We start from the raw sequence: 8,798 nt of genomic DNA, 5'->3' as shown, positions 1-8,798 counted from the left end.
AGTCGTGCTGCGGATCCCCTCTGAGCAGGGCCGGCACAAAGCCTTTTCCATGTGCCTCCCGCACCTGGCCGTGGTCTCCCTGTTTGTCAGCACTGGCATGTTTGCCTACCTGAAGCCCCCCTCCCTCTCCTCCCCAGCTCTGGATCTGGTGGTGGCTGTTCTGTACTCGGTGGTGCCTCCAACTCTGAACCCCCTCATCTACAGCATGAGGAACAAGGAGCTCAAGGACGCAGTGAGGAAACTGATTCAGATGGTACTAGTTCAGCAGCAATAAGCTGCCCATCTCTCTTCACAAGTGATTTCCAGTTTATCTCAGGCACCTCTTGTGCTTTTGGTTTTCTGTCTGTGATAATCACGTTGGTACACAAATGTTTGAATTCATCTCTTCTCCAGAGGCACAAACCCCATCGATTTGATCAAAAGGCTTTCTGTAAATCTGCCAACCACTGCGTCAGAGCTGGCCTCCCAAGTAGCATCTCTGTAATAAATGGGGATTTTCTCAGTACTGTGCCTGAAGGTTGGGATCTTCTTTCAGAGCTGGAGCCAAGAATGCACTCAGGGAATTGCACCTGAAAAGGCCCTGTTGCTGGGCTTGGGCTTTGCATGCGCAAGGCGGGATGTGCTCACAGGGTGATGTTTTAGGGAATGAAGGCTGGATGGAGTCCTCACTTGTGGGTGCCCAGTGCCCTTGGAGAGAGTGAGAGGTCAAGAAGTATCTCCTGGGGACTGTCTCCCCTATGACGTGGCTGGTGACACATGCCTGTCCTTCTGGAAGGGAACATGGAGCTGCCTGAAGAGCACAGGGTGGTCTCCAGGGACAGTGTGTGCCTGGGATGGGCAGTGAGTGGAGACTCACAAAAACAAGTGGAGTCACCCAAAAGCAAAGGGCTAAACTGAAGTATGCACCAAATGACAGCTCAGCAATCTCAGCAGGGGCAGTGGGGACTCAGTGGGCACAGGGAAGGGAGCCTCAAGAGCAGGTCATGTCACCTACACTGAAAAACCATGGGCAGGATAAAACAACACGTGAACCATCCTGAGCCATTTGAAATGCCCTGTGATTGCTCGGAGCAGCTTCCACAGTCCCAGCCCCAGGGGAGAAGGCTGTCAGGTGCTGGGCCATGCTGGGTCTGCTTCCTGCCCTGACCAGCACGGCCAGTGCAGAGTCGCTCCACGGCCCCACAGCTCACTCACGCTTCAGAGCACCACTGCCAGCCCGGGCCCTGCGAGGAGCACAGGGGAGGGGTGCAGGACCGGCTGGCCAGGCCAGCACAGACATGCTTACCTGGGGAAAGGCTCCCTGGGGAGCAGGGACATCTCTGGAGAAGAACAAAGAAGCAATTGCGAGCTTGAGGAGAGGTATAAATGAATACTTGTTTCTACGTGTGTCAACTCAGAGCAGGCCGCTCCGTTACTGGAGCAGCTGGAGTTGCTTGAGGAGCCCCGGGGCCAGGACACTAGTGCTGTCCTGGGGAGAAGGGCTGGCACAGAGTGGCTGCAGGCAGCCAGCGTTAAGGTCTCCCGGACACACGAGCAGTGGAGACAGGGACTGACTGGCCTCAATTTCCTCACACTGTTGCTGGCCCCAACCCTGGGGGCTGATGGGGAGGCTGACACCCCTCTGTGCCTCTCCCTATAAGCCTCCCTCTGCTCTCCCCACAGGTTTGCCAGGAGCAGCACCTTCCCTTTTCTCTCAAAAGACTCCATAGAAGGGGAACATGTCAAGTAACCCACATGCATCCCCACCTCCCACAGCAAAAGGAAATGCTTCCCACCCGCTTCTTAGCTTGCACATGACTCTCGGTGATGTCCCCTCCCCTCTCCAGGCACCATTTCTGCTGGGCCAGGCAAGGGGCAGCTATTCTGCAGCTCCAGAGCAGGGCACTTTGCCACAGCAGTTCCGGGGGGCTCCGTGCTGGCACTCGGATGTTCAGGGATGGTTCCCGGCACAGCACAGCCCCCTCCAGGCCAAAGCAGCCTCTGTCCCCCAAATGCTGGAGGGAATGGATCCAATCCCAGCCACCCCCTTCTCCTCCATGCCACCTCCTCAGCCTGGCAGGGGCAGCGCTGGACCTCGCCCCCTTACAGAAGTGCCCAGGCCAAGAAGCTGAAATAGCAGGAATTACCAAAATACCATCCCCTTTTCCCTGCACTGCCCCTTACAACACACTGCCCTTGCCACCCTCTTCCCGCCACCCCGGGGCTGTTCCGGGGTCTTGGGGCCGTTTGGGGATCCCCGGGCAGCTGCAGTGCCCTTCATAGTCCCCTGGGGACTGTCCCGGGTGCTGCCGCGATGGGACATCTCCGCCCCGGCCTCTCCCGGGCCGCTGCTCCTCATGGCCGCTGACCTGGCCCAGCCCCGGGCAGTCAGCCCCGGGTCCGGCATGTCCCGTGGGCAACATGGCCGCCCAACAGCCCTGTGATTGCAGACTACAGCTTCCAGCATGTCCCCTGGGCAACATGGCCACCCAGCAGCCCAATGCTGGCAGACTACAGCTCCCAGCCTGCCCTGCGGAAAACATGGCTGCCCCACAGCCCTGTGATTGCAGACTACAGCTCCCATCATGCCCCGTGGGGAACGTGGCCAACCAGCAGCCCCCTACCAGCAGACTACAGCTCCCATCATGCCCCGCGGGGAACATGGCTACCCGGCAGCCCTGTGCTCGCAGACTACAGCTCCCAGTATGTAACAGTGGTCCTTCCTCCCCAGGAGAAACAGGGCTTCTCTTGTTTGGAGGCGGAGGCAGCTTTCAGTTGGGTCCATTTGATTTTATTACTTTGGCTCACTGATGGTTTTCTGCTCTCTTCAGGTGCAGCCGTGGCAATTAGTCTAAAAGTTATCATCTCTTCCCCTTCTCACACATTCATGTAGGATAACGAAACCAAACGGAAAGAAAAGAGAAGCCACCAAAGTGGAGCGAAGCCAGATACTGCTAACACCGTGCCCAGGGTGGGAAAGGATTGCTTCGTCCTCAGCACTGCCTGGGAGGAGACACAACACACACTTGGCACAGAGAGTTATCCCAGTTCCCCGGGCAGGAACAGCTCTGTCTGTTGGTGGTGCTGGTGATACCAACAGTCCGATAAATCGCATTTGTGCTTCCTTGCTTCATCCAAATCATGAGGAACTATTCACAAAAACTTGTGCAGTGATCTCCTCTGTCGTCCGTCAGCGTTTGCTGTCATTGGTTCCATCTCTATAACAAACATGGGAACTTTGTGTTTTTATTTTCAGTGAGACGCTGTTCAATTTATGCAGGTTCTTTTTCTCTTTGCCATGTTCGTTTTTTTTGGGGGGGGGGTTGTTTTGCTTCAAGGAAAGCTCTTAGCATTATCACTCGCATTCATGCATTACAAGGTAAACTTCTTGGAAACATCAACTACAGGGCTTCAGCTTTTACCACTAGACATGTAGGAGCATTCCCAAATGGCTACCTACACCATTACCCATGCAACCTGATTATTTTTCTGAGTCAATATTTTTCTACTGTTCAGTGGTCTCTTTCAAGCCTTCATATATGAGCCCATCCCTAAAGCCTCACTCCTGTGCATGCCTCGAGCATTTCCCTCACCCAGCTTTCAGCAGCTGGGGTGGCCTTCTGAGGAGATATAGCTATTATCTGTGGAGCCACAAACATATGATAAGTATATCAACAGAAGCTGATAGTAATTTGGTCACCAGAGGCAGGGCCTGACTTAATCTTCCTCTGAGCTTTTCTCTGTCAGCCTCCCAACAGCCTGTGTTCCCTCATGCCTGTTGCACCTGTTCTGAAGTGGCAGAAACCTTACTCTTGAGGGGCTGTTTTCCCTCCCATTGCCCAGCTAAGTTGAAGGATGGCATTCCTGTACATGTCTTGGATACCTCAGGGCATCTCCATATTGGCAGGGATAAGTGGGCAACTGAATCAAGCCTTTCCACTGAACGTGTCTGCATCTGAGAAGATGAATCCCATCCCTCCTGTTCTCTCAGGTTTCTTGCAGAGGAGAACTGTGAAAGCTGGTCTGATAGTCTCAGCCCCTCTAAAAAGTTGTAGGCTCTTCTTCAGAGGAAAGGTATATCATCTGGGTCTTATTTTCCCAGTACTTTAAGCAGAAATCATTACTTTCCTCTGCTTTCCTTTGCATCATTTCCCCCCCACAAACACATTTTAATTACTCATTTGTTCCCCACTCACTGACATAGCTCTTATGAACTGAGGCCTTGCATTTTCTTCCTTTCCTACCCCTAATCCTCTCTCTTTGCTTTACTCCCACAGTTCATGCTTACCATGGCCTCTGAAGCTCTCTCCATCTTTCTTTGCTTCCCCTCATCTGAATTCACAGAGGAAAGCATGTTTGTTGTTTGTTTGTTTGTTAATAACTGAACCAATACCATCCTGCTGCAGTGGGAGATGAGAAAACAAGGGTGTTGATAATAAAGAAAGCTTTCCTAAGAGTCACGTCCCATAGCCAGAAGAATGGACATGATATAACTTTAGAGTGACAGAAATCGGTCATGAAGTTCTGGGTACCCTTAATTCCCTGAGCATATAACTATAATCAGTGTGTAAATTCTCTGGGTGGCATTCATCGACCTTAACTTCAGATATTTGAAGTATTGATCTCTAAGTCTTGGCGCAGTGATATTGGCTCTGTTATGTACTTCAGAGCAGTATCTGCAGAGGATAATTCAGCCTCTGAAAACCGGTATCTCAGATGCCACTGGAAGTGGTTTCATCATTCCAGGATTCCTTTTCCTCCCCACAATAACTTTGTATGGGGATTGAAAGCAGGGACTTCCAGCAGCAGCGTGGGATGGGGTCTTAAGCAGAAGCACAGTGAGTTCTTGACACACTCTGAGCCCCCAGACTAGGGGAGTGATGGATCACATAGAGCTCACTTGGGACAGTAACGGGCTTGGCTTGACTGTCCTTGGGTGGATGTTATCTTCCTTTCAGACAGAAATAGTGAGCACCAGCAGGTGCAGGCCAAGCTTCTCCCTGATCAGTAATGAAGTATGTGAGCATGGATATTCCTGTATGAAGCAACCATTCCCCATTTCCTGAAGAGCTGGACTTCAGTCACCTCCTGCATCCCAGGGTGAGCTGAGCATGTGAACAAGATGTTCTTTCTAACGAGGTGCACAGGTTTCTGGGGAATGACAAAGAAAGGGAAATCTGGAAAATACTATAGTTGAAAGTGGTATGACAGAGAAAAGAACTTGAGATGTGAGAGATACCAAGGTGATACCTGAGGGGAAAAAGTACGAGCCACATAACTTGCTTTTCTTTGAGGGGATGTGTTGGACCCAATGACCTCCACAATAAAAAAACCATTTCCTTGACTAACCCCAAATTTAATTTCTTTTTAAGAGTGACTCCCCTGCGATTCACTTCAACAAACTTCTAGGATCCAAATCTCCGCTTCTTAGAGAGATTTCACTGATAGTCAGAATCAGCCACATCAGAGAATGACAGATGCTCTTCTAAGATGGACTCCTGAAACAGGTAGGATGACTCCCTTTCTGGAGATGTGGAGATGCTGGTCCCTTGTCATGGACTTGGGAGGGACGTGAGGTAACAGGTGAGGCTGAGGTGACTTTGACACAAGAGGCTCTGTGAATTCGTATGTGTAGGTGTTCAAGGCCATTTGAGGACGTCCTGCCTGGCCTCAAACTGCCTCCCTGAAGGGCACAGATTTTCTGTACGTGATGTATACATGCCCAGGGCACCTGGAATACCACTAGATGCCTGCAAGAGGTACCATCCAAAGGCGCTTCCTCTTTTAGCCTGCCTTCACACCCAGTGAGGCATTTCTAGAGGGATACAACTCACCTTAAGTGAATTCTCTAAATTAGCTCAAATGACTTGTATCCAACAGTAGATGTTTCTCCTAACTACAAAGGAAGCTCAGGGAGAGACATCTCTATGGTAGCCATCCCAAGTGAGGTAACTGAGTGCTCCTACCTCTGTTTTTCTTGGTCCAGAGAACTCCTTGACCCTTCTGTGGAATCATACACCATCACTCCATCTTGACTTTTTGACTTCTGCATGAGGCAGAAGTCTACACAAACTCCCTCTTCCCCCTTCCCCTCCTATCAGGGCAGAGATTCATCTCTCCCTTTGCTCAAACAAACAGGCAGTTACTGAGGCATGAAAAAAAATTGCAAATTACTCCTGCCTTCTCCACTTACACTCTAGATCATCACCCTCTCCCCCAAAAGCATGATCCCTTGTGATGTCCCATAAAACTCCAAACAACAGCACACACCAGAAGATAAGCCATCCAACAGCAGGACATGCAGTGCCAAGGAAGTCTTATTGCTGGTAAGGCTCTGGAGATCAAAAAAGCAGAGAAAGGATATGTGGAGTGGAAGTTGTAGAATAATTTAGGAGAATGACTTGAAAAGAGGTCAGAGACAGCAAATGTTCTGGTTTGGTGGGCTGGCAAGGCCAGGGGAGTGAGGTCTCTTCCCTCTAGAAAGCACTGACTCAGACTGGGAGCATGAGGGTACTGAATGGCTCTAAGGTCTGGTCAGTGGACCCCAAGACTTTCATTCTCTGTGGAGCACCAGTGAATGGGACATAGAAGCTTCTGTTATAGTCAATGGAGACCAACTGCTTAAAGACAGGCATCTATGAGCCAGAAGATTTAATCAGCTGGTTCTGAGCCAGCAGTGTCTGTTGCCTTTTCTTCCATCCCATGTAGGCATTTAAAATATCCTAGAATATCCTAGACTACTAAAAATAGCACTACATACCCATGTTTCATCAACTAATCTTTTCCCTACATCTGTTCAGCAAAAATGCTCTGTAAGCTCTGTGGACACTATTGGCCAGGTCACTGCTGGATGTAATGAGAGCTCAGACCACTTGCATTGCAGACACCAGCTTCGCTGTCTGGAGCTGAATCCCACTGCTGCACTGCAAATGTTCACATCAGAGTTAGTGTCTGCTGCCCCTTCAGAGTCAGGGGAAAAAGAATGCCACCTGCAGAGGATGATGAATTTAGGCAGTTTAGACAGTGTCTTAGCACTGGAGGGCTCTCCATTTAGTAAAACATACCTGTCTCCACTTGTTTCTAGAGAGACCACAGTTTAGGTAAGAAAGGTAAAATAAGTATAGTGGAATCTGATCCAGAAGTTTATTGCTTGTTTTTTCAACGAACATTTCAGAAAAAAAAATTCATTTTATTTACTGTTTGTATCTAGAAAAACTAATAGCTATCAAGAAATCATACAGTGTGAGGTTACCCATTCAGCAGGAAAAACCAGATTTTATCATAGCTCCTGGCATCTGAAGTGCCTGATGAAATTTATTTTCACCTGTATTTTTAACATTTTAATGACAGATTTATAAATGCTTCTCTTAATCTAGTAAGGCAAGGTGTGTAAGAGGCAAGCTTTTTGTTTTTGAGGCCAGGTCTTACAGAAGTCAATGCTACTTAAATATGGAGGATTGCCTTTTATTGCACCTCCAAATAGGCAGACATGGAAATAATTTCATTTAATCTTCAGCTTTTTCATATAACTCATTTAAACAACTTTAAGCCTCAATGGGTCATCCAATCTCTGCAGTCACTGGAGAGAGACAGAGCTACTGGGGCTTGAGTCATCCCATCCCTAAGGTCAGGATTCCTCTGAGATTCCACCTCCCTGTGGCTTCTGCAGAGCAGCTTAGGCTGTGTGGCTGTGTATTAGGTGACTGAATTTTGGTAAGATGAGTGCACCAATTGATACCAAAAGCAACATTCTTCAGTGTTAATGCACCATGAACCACAAAGCATCTGCTCACTATGGGTGGACACTGACATAGCTAAAGTTAAGGCAAGGAATAAATAGTAAGATAACTGAAGAGAAGAAGAAATCATCAAGAGAAGCAAGGTGGAATAATACATAGATGTTAGCATCAAATGGGAGTGAGTGAACAGCCACCAGTTAATCCAAGTTTGCAGTGACTGAAAATAAAGGTCTCTGCAGGTTGATTTTACCAGACCATCTCATGACAAAAACAAGACCTTTGAGGAATTGTGAGCCCTTGGAAAACAAACAAACAAACAAAACCTAATCATTTCCAAGGACAGAAATTGCTAGAAAGATTTTGATTTTGTTGGAAGGACCGCACAGATAAAAACAAAAAAAAAGAACAATTAAGTAATTGATTCTGGCTTTGTTTCAACAGACTTTTTGTTCTCAGCAACTTTGTTTCATGTGAGACACCACATTTCAAACATACCATGTTTAAACACTGGAATCTCCCAAGTAATGATACAGTTATGACACTAAAGATACAATATGAGCACTTAATAAAGAATGATGCAGCATTCTGAGGAAACCATAGCCTTTATTTTCAGTGAGAACACACATTTGGAGAAATATAATAATGAATCATCTCTCTGAAATCATGTACTCCTCTTTCAGTTAAAGTTTTCCCAGAAAGTTAAAAAAAAAAAAAGGAGTGAGAGAGGGAAAGAAACTTCTTAATTACCTTACATATTCAGATTTTTAAAACTGCAATAATACTGTAGTATATAAAGCCCAATCAATCTGTCTCTTCCCGTGCTGCAGGGTACTGTGAAGGCAGATTATACTACTTTTTTTTAAAATGCACCAATCATCTGCATGCTTAAGAGAGCCCAATCCACAGCTACAGAGACAATTCATATAGTTTGCAATATAAACCAAATCATAACATTTAACTGATGTGAAAAAAGGGCGGGGGGGGGAAAGAAACTTCAGGAGGGGTCAAATCTAATTGATTTAGAGGTGTTTAGAGGTTCATATTTCTCTCCAGAGTCCCCAGTAATTCTGACCATCCATA

Source organism: Dromaius novaehollandiae, unplaced genomic scaffold (assembly GCF_036370855.1).
Source record: "Dromaius novaehollandiae isolate bDroNov1 unplaced genomic scaffold, bDroNov1.hap1 HAP1_SCAFFOLD_37, whole genome shotgun sequence".
NCBI classification, from domain to species: Eukaryota; Metazoa; Chordata; class Aves; order Casuariiformes; family Dromaiidae; genus Dromaius; species Dromaius novaehollandiae.
Note: the sequence above shows the minus strand (reverse complement) of the source record.